Source organism: Anas platyrhynchos, chromosome 1 (genome assembly GCF_047663525.1).
Source record: "Anas platyrhynchos isolate ZD024472 breed Pekin duck chromosome 1, IASCAAS_PekinDuck_T2T, whole genome shotgun sequence".
NCBI lineage: Eukaryota > Metazoa > Chordata > Aves > Anseriformes > Anatidae > Anas > Anas platyrhynchos.
Genome location: NC_092587.1, coordinates 71025968 through 71041031, shown reverse-complemented (window position 1 = coordinate 71041031; position 15064 = coordinate 71025968). Strand labels below are relative to the sequence as shown.

The window sequence follows — 15064 nt, the reverse complement described above, 5'->3', positions numbered from 1 at the left end:
AGTTTACTATTTAAAAAGTAATCTAGTGATTTTTTTTCTGTAGTGATAACCACAATTACAGGATAATCGAGAAACACGGTATGCACGGAGCAGTGAACAAGCAGAAGGGGGATAAGCCAAACCACAGCGCTTGCGGCTTGTGCTACCTCTTGAGGATTTACGAGAGTCAAGAAATCAAAGGCCTTCACACAGCTTTCCTTGGGCTGTTATTCAAGGGGTGCGTGTGTATGTGTGTACCAAGTGCTGCCTGGGATTAATTCCCAGCACACCAAGCCCCTCGGGGCTCTCCTCGCCCTCCCCGGCCCCCACACGTCCGCCGGGGGGAGGGGGGGGCACCCTGAGCCGCCCGCCCGCGCCGCTCTTCCCTCCCCGCGCCCAGCCAATGGCGCGCGGCCGCGGCGGGAGGTGTGTGCCGCGACCTCACTTCCGGTACCTGTCACCTCGCCGCCGCCGCCGCTGTTGGGGCTCAGGACGCGGCGCCGCCGCCCCCCCGCCCTCAGCCCCCCGCCCTCCCCCGGGCAGCGGCCGTTGGGAGGCGCCGCCATCGCGGCCGGGCCCCGCCCCCCGCGCCCATGGGCGCCCGGCGGCCGCGGGCGGTGGCAGCGCCTCCACGGGCGGCTGCGGGCAGGGCCTGAGCACGGTACGGGGCGGCGGGGGGCGCCCGGTCGGGGCCGGGGCCGGGGCCGGAGGGTGGGACTGAGCTGGTGTGAGTTGGGCTGGTTTGGGTTGGTTGGGTTTAAGTTGGCTTGGTTCAGTTCGCTGGGGTTGGTTTAACTTGTGTTGGGTTAGTTTGGGATGGGTTGGGTTGGGTTGGGATGGGTTGGGTTAGTTTGGGATAGTTTTGGTTGGGTTGGTTTGCTTTAGTTTGGGATTGTGTGTTTGGTTTAGTTTGGATTGGTTTGGTTCAATTTGGTTTGGTTTTTTTTTTTGGGGGGGGGGGGAGGATTTGGGTTGGTTTGGTTTACTTTGGCTTGTTTTGGGGGGAGTTGGCTTGGGTTGGTTTGCTCAGTTTGCTTTAGTTTGGATTGGTTTAGTGTGGAGATGAGGGGACACCTCTTCACAGTGAGGGTGACAGAGCACAGGCTGCCCCAGGAGGCTGTGCAGTCACCTTCTCTGGAGACATTCAGAGCTCACCTGGCTGCCATCCTGCACAGTGTGCTCCAGGTGATCCTGCTTAGTGGGGGGTTGGACTGAGTGATCTCCAGAGGTCCCTTCCAACCACAGCCATTCTGGGACACAGTGATTTTGTGGATGGGTTGGGTTTGGATTGGTTGGGTTTGGTTTAGTTTGGTTTTACTTCATGTTACTGCCATGTTCTGCTGCTGGGCTGTATCCTGGGGGTCCAAGGGCAAGCGGGGGCATGCCTGGTGTTTGAGGCTCGTGTTTCTAGACCAAAAACCAATTCTGGAAACTTGAGGGAGGCATCAGGGTGCTGGGACTCAGGGAATAGAGAGATAGGAGGTGATGTCCTGTCACACAAGGTGCCAGCTTGCTGCTGTCCTGTCGCCTTGATGTGGCCCATTTGAATTGTCTGTCCCATTTGGGAACCAGATGGAGGATTTGTACTTGGAGGTTGCTGTGGCTTGGCTGGTCAAGGTGTGCTTTTTTCATGATCAGTTGGCTGGACGAGAGCAGGATACCTGTGGAGCAAGGAGTGGGTCTGTGGGAGCTCCCCCTGTATCGACTGTTGTTGGTTTGACAAGCAAATTGTGTTTCCTGATGGTCCCTCCCAGGCTGTCCGCTTGTGGTCTGAAAGGCAGGTGGAAAAGATAATGTTCAAACAGAAATGGAAAGAAGTGTTACAAGGTCTCGCCTTGTGTATTCATATTAAGATTAGCACAGTCTCACTGGCATGAGTAGCTGCTCCTAAGCTCTCAGATAAAAGCCATATGAGTACAGGCATCGTCAGCCAGGATTATCTGGACTAACAATGTTTGGCACTACAGTGGCATTGGATGCCTTAGTAGTACTTCACAAATAAAGACGTTGCATAAGTTTTGCTGGGACAGAAAGGTTTAATCAAACTGTACTTGTGTTATAGAACGTGCACTGACTTCCCTAATAGCATTGAACACAGATTGTAGGGTTGTGATTCACGTGGTCTTTGTGGGTAGCAAAACTGAAAAGCGTTTCACTTAAAAGCTCTGAAGTGCTGCCCTAACACTGAGTATACCTAGTCTCATGCTGAAACTGATGGCAGCGGTGGTTCATGTGATGTGGTCACAAGCCTACGCTAAGCTAAACCAGTATCATAACCTTTGTTAGTTGGCATTAGCTGTCCATCCAGCAGCCCTTGGCTCTCAGTTACCTTTTGTGGCAACTTGTTGGATTTTAAGTAGTGCAAGGTATTGTTTCAGAAGGATGAGTGTGTGCCCAGACCTTATCAGAGGTTTGTACAATTGCGTGGCCAGCATGCTCTCTTGCTTTTCCCATGTTTGGAAGGAGCACTTGACATACTCCAAAAAAAAGTTCTTATCAATCTGCTGATGCCTTGTATTGACTCTCATCCTGTACATTCACATGGCATAGAGAGTCTTGCTTGCCTGTGATAATCTTGTACATCTTGAAAGCCTTTTTCTCTTTTGCAGTTCAGTTTTGTTGTTGTTGCTTTTTTAATGTCTTAATTTTCTGTTCATGCCCTTCAAAATAGTCCTCTCACAGGGAATTATGAAATCTAAAGCAAAGAATAGGGGTTGCACTTCTGTTGAGATTTTTGTGTCATTATGTTTTTAATATTTTGCGTTCAGTGTTACAAAAGCATTAGAGAAGATAGTGTCCTACAGCACAGTAGGATAAGTGGCTTAGGATATTCATCTTGTTCTAGAAATTGGATTACAGTGTTCACTGTTTACCTGAAGTGGTCAAGGAGGGCAAAGAATTTTTTATTTTTATTTTTTTTAATTCTCGGCTTTTAGAAGAAGTGCTTTCTTCAAAATTGCAAATAGGGCTTTTTTCTTGTTTACGTTGCCTTGGCTTACCTGCTGTGATTTCAGTTCCTAGTTGTCTCTCTTGCAACTGGAATATTTATTATGAGACAAGGAAGAGAATGCCTTACTTGTCTGGGAAAATAAACAACGTTGAATTTGTATCTATTATAAATACAAACATGTTCTTACAGCATTCATGAATTTTAACATTTTTAATTTAATCTGTCTGCTCTTGCAAAATCTCCCTAAATTTAACTTGTTTTTTTTTTGAGTTGAGTGGACAGGGGAGTCAACTTAATCAAAACAGTATTTATTTTTATATAGCTATGTATGTGCCTTTTTTCTTTTTTTTTTTTTTTTTTTCAATATGGGCCTTGTAAAGTATGTAACAATAAATCTCTCCCTTTGCAATTGGCCTTTCAAGTACCAACCACACCCCAAAGACATCTTGTGGGACATGTGTGGGTACCTCAGGATCCATAACAGTCTGTCTGCATAAAGACTTAGAATTCTGTGAGAATGCTTCTTAGGAGTAAAAGTATTTTGTTTTATAACAGCTAATTAAAATACCACAGGGCTTTCACTGAAGTGGTCTTAACTGAGGGATTTTTGTTTTGTTTTATTATTTTATTTTATTTTTAGCATGAAGAAAAAAGCTTGGAATGATATTGGCATGATATAGAGCCTAGTTAGCTGAATGTCAGTGTAGTCCTTCTGTAAAACTAAGTGTTGTATTTACAACCTCAGCCATTTAAAAACAAAACAAAACAGGTTTAGCTCAAGTGAAGTGACAGTGTTGTTTTTTCTGAAGAGATGTGAATACAAAAAAGCAGTACGTTACACGATATCAGTATAAAGTCAGATTAGTAAGCTATGGGAAATCTTGTCGACTGTTTTTTTTTTTTTTTATTTTAAAGAAAGAATTTTGGCACTTTTTTATTAATGAAGAGACCCTTGTTATCGCCAATGTGCACGTGAAATGGAAAGGGAACATATGGAAAATGGCTTCTGTTTCAACCTTGCAAGATGCTGCATGAAGTGGTGAGTAAATACATGGACTGAGAATTACCTTAGCAATATTTTTGAACAACTAGAGAAGAAAAAAATCTGCAGTACAGTTTCTGTAGAGTGATTAATGTGTAGCCAACTGACAAGCAAAGAAATCTGAGCAAGATGTACAAACAAATAGTTGACAAACGAAAGGTGGCACAATCAGGAGAACAGTGTAAGTAATATTTCCTTATGTTGTAGTGTCTGTTGCTGTGTTGGACTTTTACATAGAAGGAAGTTGCATATAGGCGCTACCCAGTAGATTTCTTAATTAGATGAATTCTTAATATTTTATAAGTTTTTTAAAGTGTTTAAGAGTATTCAGCATCTCACAGGACCAGGTCTGTAAAATGCTGAATAGACACTGAGTGAAAAAGTAGTTATCCTGTAAGATAAAGCTCTAAATCATCTCTATGCTGAAAATAAAAGTGATTGTTAGAAACTAAAATCTCTCTCTTAAAAGCATAATATCTGGCATGTTTTGAAAACACTAAATAGGTATTTAGCAGATTGTTGTGTGACCAGATTGTATGTTGCATTGAGATGTTGCCAAATGTGATTCTGCTTCCTCATACCAGTTCTAATGGTTTCTGCTTATGAAACAGTATTTATTTATAAGTGCATTGCATGTGTCTTTTAAATATCTAGGAAGTATAATTTCTGTGTCCAGCAAAGGGCTTCTTCTGCACAGATTAATACAAATTGTAAAATACAATTCACTGGTAATTCTAATCCTGATACAGGTTTAAGTTGTTACGTCACTGGTTTATGTGGTTGCTTGCTGTGTTTTAAAGTGCGGTAAGCATGATTTTTTTTTTGTACATTGCAGATTGAAAGATGAGAACAAGCAAACAGGATAGTTTGTTGCAGTATTACATTCATTAAATTTATTGTTTTAGTTCAAGTTCAATGATACATATGGAAACACTAACAATATGAAAAGTATTTGCAAGCATTTGGAAAATTACCTATCCCTCTCTAGAAATGTTGATATACAATCATATGGTTTTATTTATTTATGTATTTATAAACTAAAAAAAATATTCACTTAAAGTTCCCAAATGGTGAAAGAAACATGGTTAAAGATGCATCTGCCCTGAGTAGCAACCCAGTGTTGCTACTTGGCACTTAGCAGCTACTGAAGTTGTAAGGTTTTTTTTCGCATTTGGTTCCAGCCAGCTGACATGCATGTGAAAGCAAGTTAGTCCACTGTTTTCAGATTTCAGTAGTCCAGTTTGTTGGTAAGTAAGTAAAAGGAAACCAGAGCTGATGTTCAGTGTGCAACTAAATTGCTGGCTGGGTAAATTGTTGTTCATCCAAATATGTATGAAATCCTGGAGCTGAGAGCATTTACTATTGTGAGTAGCTTGGAGTATGATGTATTTTGCATGGAAAAACGTTATCACGGTCTGTCCTAATGTTATTTAGATTTAACCAAAAAAAAAAAAAAAAGAATCAATTCAAACTCTACTGTCAAGGTTTTGATGCAGGGCTTACTGTCTTAATGGTTATATCTACACATCCAGCACAGTTCTACTGTCTGAAAAATTTCTAATATCTGCATGTAGACTTGTATTGCAGTTTTGGTTTTGTTACATAAATAAGACTGTACATGCCTGTTTCATTTTAATTATTAACTAGAAATTACTGATACAGCAATTCACAGAAGAAACTGTTGAATTTAAACTATAACGAGAGTGTTCACATGGTAAGAACTTTTGTCTATTAGCAAAATCTCTTTGAAAGTGAAGACTTCAATTACTGTTGATGCTTCCTATTTGCCTGTTAGTGTTGCTGCTTCAGCAAGAATGTTATTAAGTGCATGACATTAGAGTCACAGTACAGGCTCATACAAAAGATAACATAGCCTCCTTGTGTATTTATTCAACATGTACGGAAAATATTCCCTGGAGTAGTTAAATTGAAAAATATAGTATGAAACAACTTAGATTTGAGGGTGGAAAGAGGGAGAAGATGAGAGTTTTGTCAAGAAGGGCTGGTTTCAGGACTCCTGTTTTTATTGCCAGGCAGTGCTTGCTGGCATTCTTTGCAATGGGGCCGAGGAATGCTCTATTACAGCAGTCCACAAATCCACCCACTCTTATGTGTTGCAGTGCACGGGTCATAGTGAATATTTTGGGCTTGTGGGCAGTTTTCAGGGGAAGACAACAGGAGCTACACATTGCCAGCTTAAAAGTGTTTCTCATGGAGGCTAGAATTATATTCACGATGAATGTTAGTAGTCCTACAAAAAAATTGAAAAAATAACCAGCATAGGTATGCACAGAATACCGGACAGTGATGTTTAGTCAGCAAAGTTGGAAATGGTTAAATGTGACTTTTCAAATCTTTTTCTTAGCCAGTAGGTAAACATCCAGTTTGGAGTATGTTTGCTGTATTACTGGGTTTTCCCAGGCAAATTTGTTTTAAATGGAAGATGCTGTATGAATGCAGTTTCACTAGAAAAGAGCTATGTAAACAGGAGAACGTTCTGTCTGTGGTAGTTTCTGACATGGTGGTTATTGGAAATTTTGCTCAGTAGCATAAAGTGTAGTTGTACTGTTAAGCTGTATATACCTGAAACTTAAAAATGGTGCAGTGTGTGTACTCGTATTGCACGTAGCTGCCCACAGAGAAGAGCATGTAAGAATTTTGAACTGTTTCTTACCTCTGAAAATATTTTTAATATTTTATTTATTATTATTCTTATCCACTGTGGAATAAAAGACTGCTGCATGGAGTTACACAGGCCAGACTGACTAGAAACAAGTCAGGTAGCAGCTTTCGAAAACATATAGGTAAGGGACAAAAATAGTTTGCAGCTCAGAATACTGCTTTTGAAAAAAAGCAGCAGCTGTACTTTTTGTGTACTGTGCTTCCATAGAGATGTGGCTGTACATAAACAGGCCAACGTTTTCAAGCAGCTGCCAAATTCTCAGCTTTTAAATGTATGTTTTGAGCACCTGATTTTCAGTGTACTGAGCTGCCATAATTCTAACTGTTACAGGGAATTGCATTTTCTCAAGATTATAAGTCCTGTTGAAGTTCAATAGTGATTATCCTTGAAGAAGATAGAAGTGTTTAGTTTGCAGCTATCAGTCATTTTATTTCTCTTCTACCTGATATGTGGGTATGAAAAAAACAGAATCAGCTGTCCCCTCGCTGTGTTGTTGCTGATAGCCCTGCAGATACGAAGCTTGTAGTGAGAGGTGTGGTTGCACATCACGGCCTGATCTGATCCAGCAACTGTTGTTAAAGATCAGACATGCTCTCTCTTCATGCTTCTTTCCTTTGCTGCCAGCCACGTGGATGCCAACCTTCCTTCCTTTCTGCTGCCCTTCAGTGAGTCCGTTCAGCTATCTCAACCTATTTACATTTTTCCTGCGTTATGTTTCTACCAGTTTAATGAGCCAGGTTTTTTCACTGAGGCTGTGTCTATGCTAGGTAATAAAATATGTTGGGGATTGTTCTCTGGACCCAGAGCGAAGTGGCAATACCGCACACACCTAACAGCCTTCTTCCCAGAACAGATAGCTGTTTCCTTAACCAGGCCTGGGCATTTGGCTGGGAGAATGCCAAGCTGCTGTGGGCCAAAATGGTGTCAGAGAGAACGCTAACATGTATGGCTCAAGCCTGAGCTCTGACCCTGGTTTATTTACTCTTATAGATGTGACCAGAGAGGTCAGACAGTGCGGGAGCCAGCCCAAAGGTAGGCTGGAGCTACATGGCTGGAAATGAAGAGGGGAGAGTAAAGGCACAAGACTGACAATGTCAGAGCTACGGCAGGGATATCCTTTTGATGTCATGGAGCTATTAGTTACTTAAGCTGGCTGTACCCTTAATGCAACTTTATTTTGCAACCCGAAACTTCTGTGTGGCTCTGCAGAGGGCTGTGAGTGCTGTCCCCCTTGTAACTGCTTTCTCAAAGTTCTATTCTGTCAGCTAAAATGTCTTACAAATTAAATTCAAACTAATATATGAAAGTATATGTGGGATTCTGTAAACAAAATTTATTAAAATTTATTGTCTTGACTGTTTCGTTGGTTTGTTGGTTGTTTCTGTCTTTTTTTTTTTTTTTTTCCACCTTGCTGTAATTCAGTTTCTTCCTTGGTTTAAAAAAAAAAAAAAGGTGGGGAAGTGAGGTGGAGTAGCAGGCAGGCAGCAGTGGTGATACTATTGTTAATACGGTGCTGTGAAACCAGTAAGTAGATACCCTTTACATCATGTGAAGGATGAGCAGAGAACTTAGATGTCAGGAAAATAATTGGTTATATTTTGATGTTTTTGATCATGCAGGAGTGTGAGGCTTGTGATCTCTATACTGTAGCAAGTGACCTGATTTAGAACTGTGAAGTCATGTGAACCAAGTATATCCTCTGACATGTCAGTAGCTTGGAAGCACAAGTACTTGATGTCCGTTTGCCAAAAGATGTAGATTCATTGCATTCATACCTGTTGCTAGGACTTCAGTCCGCAATGTTAATTCAATGGAAGCTTTGTTTCTGGGTGATATATTTGTCATGCAGAAAAGCTTCTTATGGTAGGAATTTGTAAATTATTGGAACAAAACTGAAGACTTCTTTCACTCTTTTTTGTTGTTGTCAAAAAAAAAAATTTTTTTTTGATTCACATTCCACTCTGGGTACTCAGAGTTGTGGCACGCCATTAAATCAAACTTAGTTTATTTTTAGTTGTTTTTTTTTATTATTTAAATGTAATCACTGAGCAATGGGAGCGTGTAAAAAATACTCTGAAGGAATGAGTAAAATTGTAATACACTGAAGAATAAGTAAACCAAGCAACTCCAGGTGCTGTTTATAGAAGGCATTAGTCTACTGGTAGAAGAGTACAAAAGCTAGCTCATTGGGATTACTCAATTAATTTCCAGAAGAAAGGGCCTTAATCTGTAATATCTTTTCTGAAGGTCAGTCTCTTTTATTGGATGTAAATCTTACTAAGCTGAATTTAGGTTATCAAATATACTTTGCTAGTATGTCTGGGCAGGGGAATGAAGTTTATCAGTGAAATAAAACCACAGAAAATACACAGTGGTGTTCTTCTCCACTAAGAAGGCGAATTCAGGCTTCTTGAATCTCTTCCAGAAACAGATGTAAATTCCACTGTAGCTTTTCAAATAGTGAATAATCATGGTCTGTTACATTTGATGATGAATCACGCAAGGGGTTGCAGATGGTGAGGAGAGTGCAGCTGTGCAGATACTAGAGGAGCTGAGACGGAAGACTAGAGGACCCGAGGGAATGAAGGAGGTGATTTGAGGGTGGGTTGATAGAGCTTATGAAAGAGAAGGATAAGACAGCTGGAAGACTATTGAAGCTGAGCATGCTGGGGTAAAGCCAAAAACTGAAACCTGAGATTTGGGGATGGGGAGAGTGCTGGAAACTGAAAAGGATGTATACTTGAGGTAAAAAAGATTTTTCTTGTTGCTGATCTCTGAATCAGAAGTTGCAGCATTAGATATCAAAGTAACTTTGCTTTTGTCCCAGGCCAAAGTAAGGAGACAACCCTAGATGGAAGTTTAAGCAGTAGATGAAAAGAGGAAACTGAAGGGCTTCATGTACCTTGTAAAGGAATGATGGTTCTAAGTAGGAGAGCTACTGTAGTTATACATACAGATGCAAAGTTGTGTTTTTTTTTTTTTTGTTTTGATTGTTGAGGATGGGGCTTGTGCAATGAAATCAGAATTGCAAAATTTGGGAATTCACCAGGTAGAGAAGTTTTATCTGACTAGGTGCTCCTAAATAAGGGGGATTGCATGTCCCAGGTTGTGGTTGAAGGGCTGTGAAGATTCAAGTGAACCTTTGCGTAATCTCAGTGATAAAAGGAATGATCTTAAACCAACATCCTAGAAAATCCAAACCATCTTTCACCTGTTTGCATTGGGTAATTTTAATTGAATCCATCTTTCTCCCTTGATTAAAAAGTATTGTTCCAAGACAACAGCTCTTTTCTTTATTCAGGAAAGATGTTGCCGTTAGAATCTCTGTAAGAACTACTATTTTTGCCTACAGGTCAGAAGTCCGCAGCCAAAGTGAATATTTAACCACTATTTCAAGGACAGCCAATTGTCTTTTTCTTAATAAAGTAAGCAATTAGGAGTCAAAGTGAGGGATCCTGGAAAACTAGAAGAATACTTCAAGTACTAACATAGCTTAAGGCATCCATTTGTGTATTCTACAAACCTTAGTAAGTGCAAAAGAAGAGTTATGCTCATAAACTGCTGTACTGATAACTGTCTTCAGAATTACTTTCTTATCTCTTTTAGTCTTACTACTTCAAAAAGTCAGGTATATGCAGTATGGTCTGCCTTCCTCTTCCAATAACTCTGAACCTGCAAGTCTTGCCAAATTTGACAGAGGAGTGGTGGCTGCAAAGGTATTGGAGTCACATAATTTTTTGGGGAGTTGTAACTGGACAGAAGGAGGGAAAACACATTATTGACCCAGCTGAGGAAATGACGCAATAAGAATTCAACAATTCTCTGTTCTATTTGGCCAGTTAATTGCCAATCAGCACAGGATCACTGGTTGCAACATACAGCTCTGAGCCAGCTTACAGCATGTGCTCACTGTTTGCCCGGTCAGTTCAGGGACATTGTGTGGGGAGAGGGAAGTATTGTGAAGAAAAAGAAAGATCAGGGAGTCATGATAGGATGACGTTGGGGTTACAATGGTATGAAAATGTTATGTCTTGGGAAGCAAATCGATAGAAATTGAAGTGTTTTATTTCTTCTAACAGCAGTTACCCCTTTTCCAGTGTTTTAATGTTACTAGCAGTGAATACCAACATGAATTCTACCTTCCACATTTAGTTACTGTCACAACATAATGCTGTCACGTTTTTATCACGTTGCTTAAATTCAGTTATATACAACTTCAAAAATGTCTTTATGAGGTAACAAAACTACTTGGTATCCTTAAAGTATTGTAAATTGTATTGCAGAATTTGAGGCCTAGTGTTTGTGTTCAGTTGAAGTTGTAGGAACATTGCTTTGCTTTGTTGAAGAATAAACAAGGATTAAATCGTACAGGAATAATAAGTATGCTCACAAAACAAATGATAAGTTAACTATTTCTCAGTCTTCATTTTACTATGAATTTATACTTACAGCAGGTATTTCTATTTATAAGACACCAAGAATTCATAGTTTTAAGAGTATGTTATTACCAGTCCTGCCAGGAAGAAGTTATTGACAATACATACCAATTGCTACCACACATAAGGGTCTGAGGAGATAAAACAAATGCAATTCTTTTATCCTAGTTAATAAGGACACATTTTAAGACATCCGTGCATATACATGAACCCTAAAGATTGTTGAAATGTTATTGGAGGTTTAGAAATTGCTTCTCACTAAATCATCTAAGTCTTTGCTTGATTCTGTAAGTTAATGGCAATTGATTTTTTTATTTCTTTATATAAATAAATGTAGTCTGTCTAAAGTCTCACATTTGTTAGTAAGAGCTGCTAGACGTCTTTGCTTGTAAAAGTTATGATGTCCTTTTGAATAGGACAGTGTTTTTTTATTTTTTTTAATTTTTTTTTAATCTAGCAAAGGAACAAGTAAAATTTCTGAGTTAGAGGTTTATGTAACAGCATTATCAATATGTTTAATGGAAAATGACCAAAAAACCTGCCTGGCACTTCTTCTATATGTATCAGATTATAATTTTAATGGACAATTTTATTTGCACAGATGTCTTTAATGTTTCACCCTCTGAAGTTTATTTTTACCATATGTAGTAAAAACATACTCTGCAGGAAACTTAGTAATAGACTTATATTTTATTTACTCAAAATTTGATTATATTGGAGATAATCGTTTAGTCACCACATTAAAATGCAATTTGTATTTGCCTTTTACCCTCAGATATCTTTATCCTTCAACAAAGGAAATCTCTGTAGAATGTCAGGGTATGGTTAGAAAATTGTTGAGAAGTCACTTTGCATAATCTGAGATGCATTACTCACACATATAAGGGAACAAATGCAACATTTCAATTTAGTCTCAATGATGTTTCTCAGTGAGCAGCTGTAGTGGGTTTACATGGCAAGGTTTTGGTAGCAGGGGGCCATAGGGGTGGTTTCTGCGAGAAAGATCTAGAAGCCGCCCCATGTTTGGGAAGGGCCCCGTTGTTTTCCAGATCTGAGCCAATAAGCGATGTTTTGCGCCTCTGTGAGAGCATATTTAAGACAGGGAAAAAACTGCTGCGCCACACAGCAGCCAGGAGAGTCAAGGGAGTGAGAAACAGCCTTGCAGGTGCCAAGGTCAGTGTAGAAGGAGGGGGAGAGGTGCTCCAGGCGCCGGAGCAGAAGTCCCCTGCGGCCTGTGGTGAGGACCATGGTGAAGCAGGATGTCCCCCTGCAGCCCATGGAGTACCACGGTGGAGCAGGGTTTCACGCTGCAGCCCGTGGAGGAGACCACGGTGGAGCAGGTGGCCCTGCACCGACGGAGGCTGCCGCCTGTGGAAGACCCCTGCCGGAGCAGATTCCGGGCCGGACCTGTAGCCCGTGGAGAGGAGACCACGCAGGAGCAGGTGATCTGGCAGGAGCTGCTGCCCATGGGGGAGCCAGGTTGGAGCAGTTTTCTCCTGAGGGATGGACCCCGTGGTACGGACCCATATCTGGAGCAGTTCTGGAAGAGCTGCTGCCTGTGGGAAGCCCACGCCGGATCAGTTCGTCAAGGACTGCATCCCGTGGGTGGGACCCCACAGCACAGGGGACGAGAGTGACCAAGAAGGAGCGGCAGAGAAGAAGTGCTGTAGACTGACCATAACCCCCATTCCCCCGTTCCCCTGCGCCGCTTGGGGGGAGGAGGTGGAAGAGGGTGGATGGGGGGGAAGGTGCTTTTGGTTTCTTTCCTTTGTTTCTCACTTCTCTAGCTTGTTAGTAATGAGCAATAAATCTTACTATCTGTCTTCTTATGCTGAGTCTGGTTTGCCCGTTACACTAATTATTGCGTGATTTTCTCGTCCTTATCTCAATCCTTGAGCCCCTTTCACATATTTTCTCCCCATTCCTCTTTGAGGAGGGGGAGTGAGAGAGCGGCTGTGGTGGAGCTCGGCTGCCCACCTGAGTAAAACCACCACAGCAGCATGTTAAGACAGATGTGTAGGCAGTTTGTAAATGCTGTACACATAGGAACCAACTTTAACTTAACCACTAAAACTTCCTTTTACATAGTATTTTTAGAAAAGAGCATTGATAATGGTTTTATGACATCTAATATGTTCATGCAGTTCATAAGACTTTTTCTTTTTTTTTTTTTAACTTCTCTTAATTTTGCACATACTAGGCAAGTAGGTTTACCCACAGTTTGAGTACACTGACTTGGGAAGTCCAGGTGTTCCTAGCTGTTAATTGATTCAACATACTGGCTTAGGTAGTTTGCTTGTCAGATGTTTGGACAGTAACGCAAAACTTAAAAAGCCAGATGACTTCCAAAAATGAATAAGGAGTTTGGGGACAGATGGGGAAAGTAAAAGAACTTTGAGTTCATTAACGTGGTAATAAAAATATAGTAAGTACTCAGATGACACATTTGTATGAACGTGACCTTGGTCTTGGATCAAATAGCAAATACATAAATGTCATGTTTGTCTGAATGTGACCTTGCATTGGTTCAGATATCAATCATAAATCTAATCCTAGATTTTAATGTACATGTACAAAAAATGGCCTCTTAAATGATGCATCGGATCTTTGGTTCTCAGGAGTCACGGTCTTCACATGTAAGTGTTCAGCAAACACAAAAAGCACATTTGTGCAAAACACTAAATTATTTTAGCTGCATTGCCTACAAGATGCTGTCAATGAATGATTTAGAATCTGTTAAAGCTTGAAGCGCAAATTGCTATGACTGCTATGATTAACATGTATAATCATTTGAATCTTGTTCAAGTATGGAATAATTTGAGTAGAATATAACAGGGACCTGAAGAGCCATGGACACTGAAACAGCATTGAATAAAGAGCAAAGCCAGTGATTGTCTGGAGAGAGGAAAAGAAAAAAAGGTAGTGTGCTGCAAGCATAGATGTATATACATGTACATGTATAACAGTGAATTGGGGATTTTATTAGAAACTGTGATGAGGTGTAAGAAGTAGTTGTGGGGACTTGAAAGAGAGCATGTATCAGAGAATGCCATGTCCTCTGTAACATAATGATTAGTAAGATGTTGCAGTGGGTTTCTTGAAGCACATTCCTATTGTTTTTTTGATTCTTGTATTAATAAAATATACTTATGTCTGTATTGATGCCTTAAAAATATGGGATGTTATTAATTCCAATCTGAATAATTACTTTCATGGTAAATTGAATGAACTTCCCACATATTGTTGTCTAGGCTGTTGTTTTTTTTTAATGTCATATTAATTATAGTATGCCTATTCTATAATTTTAAGCATGTAGTCAATTCTCAACTACATGTCAGTGCTCGTTATTTTATGTAAAAGTGGAACCAGAACCAAGATTAATGGAGAAAGGCAAAAAATCACAAATTGCCATTTTTTCAGGATTTCTGTGCATCCCAACAGCAAAAGTCAAAGGAAAACAAGATTTTTCCACAAAGATTTTTTCCCCTTATGACTTTGCTGGTACTTACCTGTTTTAGAGTCAGGAATCATCTATAGATCAGACTGGATTGTACTGTAATTAAAAACTAAAGCAAAGACCCCATCAAAGCACTTTTTGAAGAAAATAGTAAAGTGAAGGTTAACAGTCTTGCTTACCAATAGTCCTAATATAATATTCTGTAGTTTGTTGGCTTGTACTGAATTCCTGACTAATCAAGTCTTAGAAGAATTTAAAGGATTCAGCAGACATAGACTTAAAAGAGAGATTTAAATGCTTTACTTTGGCATATAGCTACTTCTGATACAAGTTTCTGCTTAGCCTTCACTAGGGATGAAAAGTAAAGTCTGATCTTTCTATTTCTATATGTATCTTTCAGTTACAGAAATGAGTGAGGTATTCACCTTTTGGATATGAAAATTCTCATTTAGAGGAGGAAAAAACAAAGCAAAATCTGTGAATGTCATATTTGTATTCCATATAGAAATACAGATGT

At 40.2% G+C, this 15064-nt stretch overlaps 1 protein-coding gene across 2 annotated transcripts in view; it reads left to right on the top strand.

Annotated features, from left to right (window-relative positions):
* The first annotated feature begins 433 nt into the window (after positions 1–433).
* PPARA (peroxisome proliferator activated receptor alpha) overlaps positions 434–15064 on the top strand; it is a 43800-nt gene continuing 29169 nt past the window's right edge. The window contains exons 1-2 of one of the 2 annotated variants that reach the window (XM_027456216.3): positions 434–640; positions 3845–3968. The gene's annotated coding sequence lies outside the window, so the exon portion shown is untranslated. Of the gene's footprint in view, positions 641–1024; positions 1165–3844; positions 3969–15064 lie in introns of those variants that run through there. The other variant, XM_027461729.3, reaches the window with a different exon arrangement.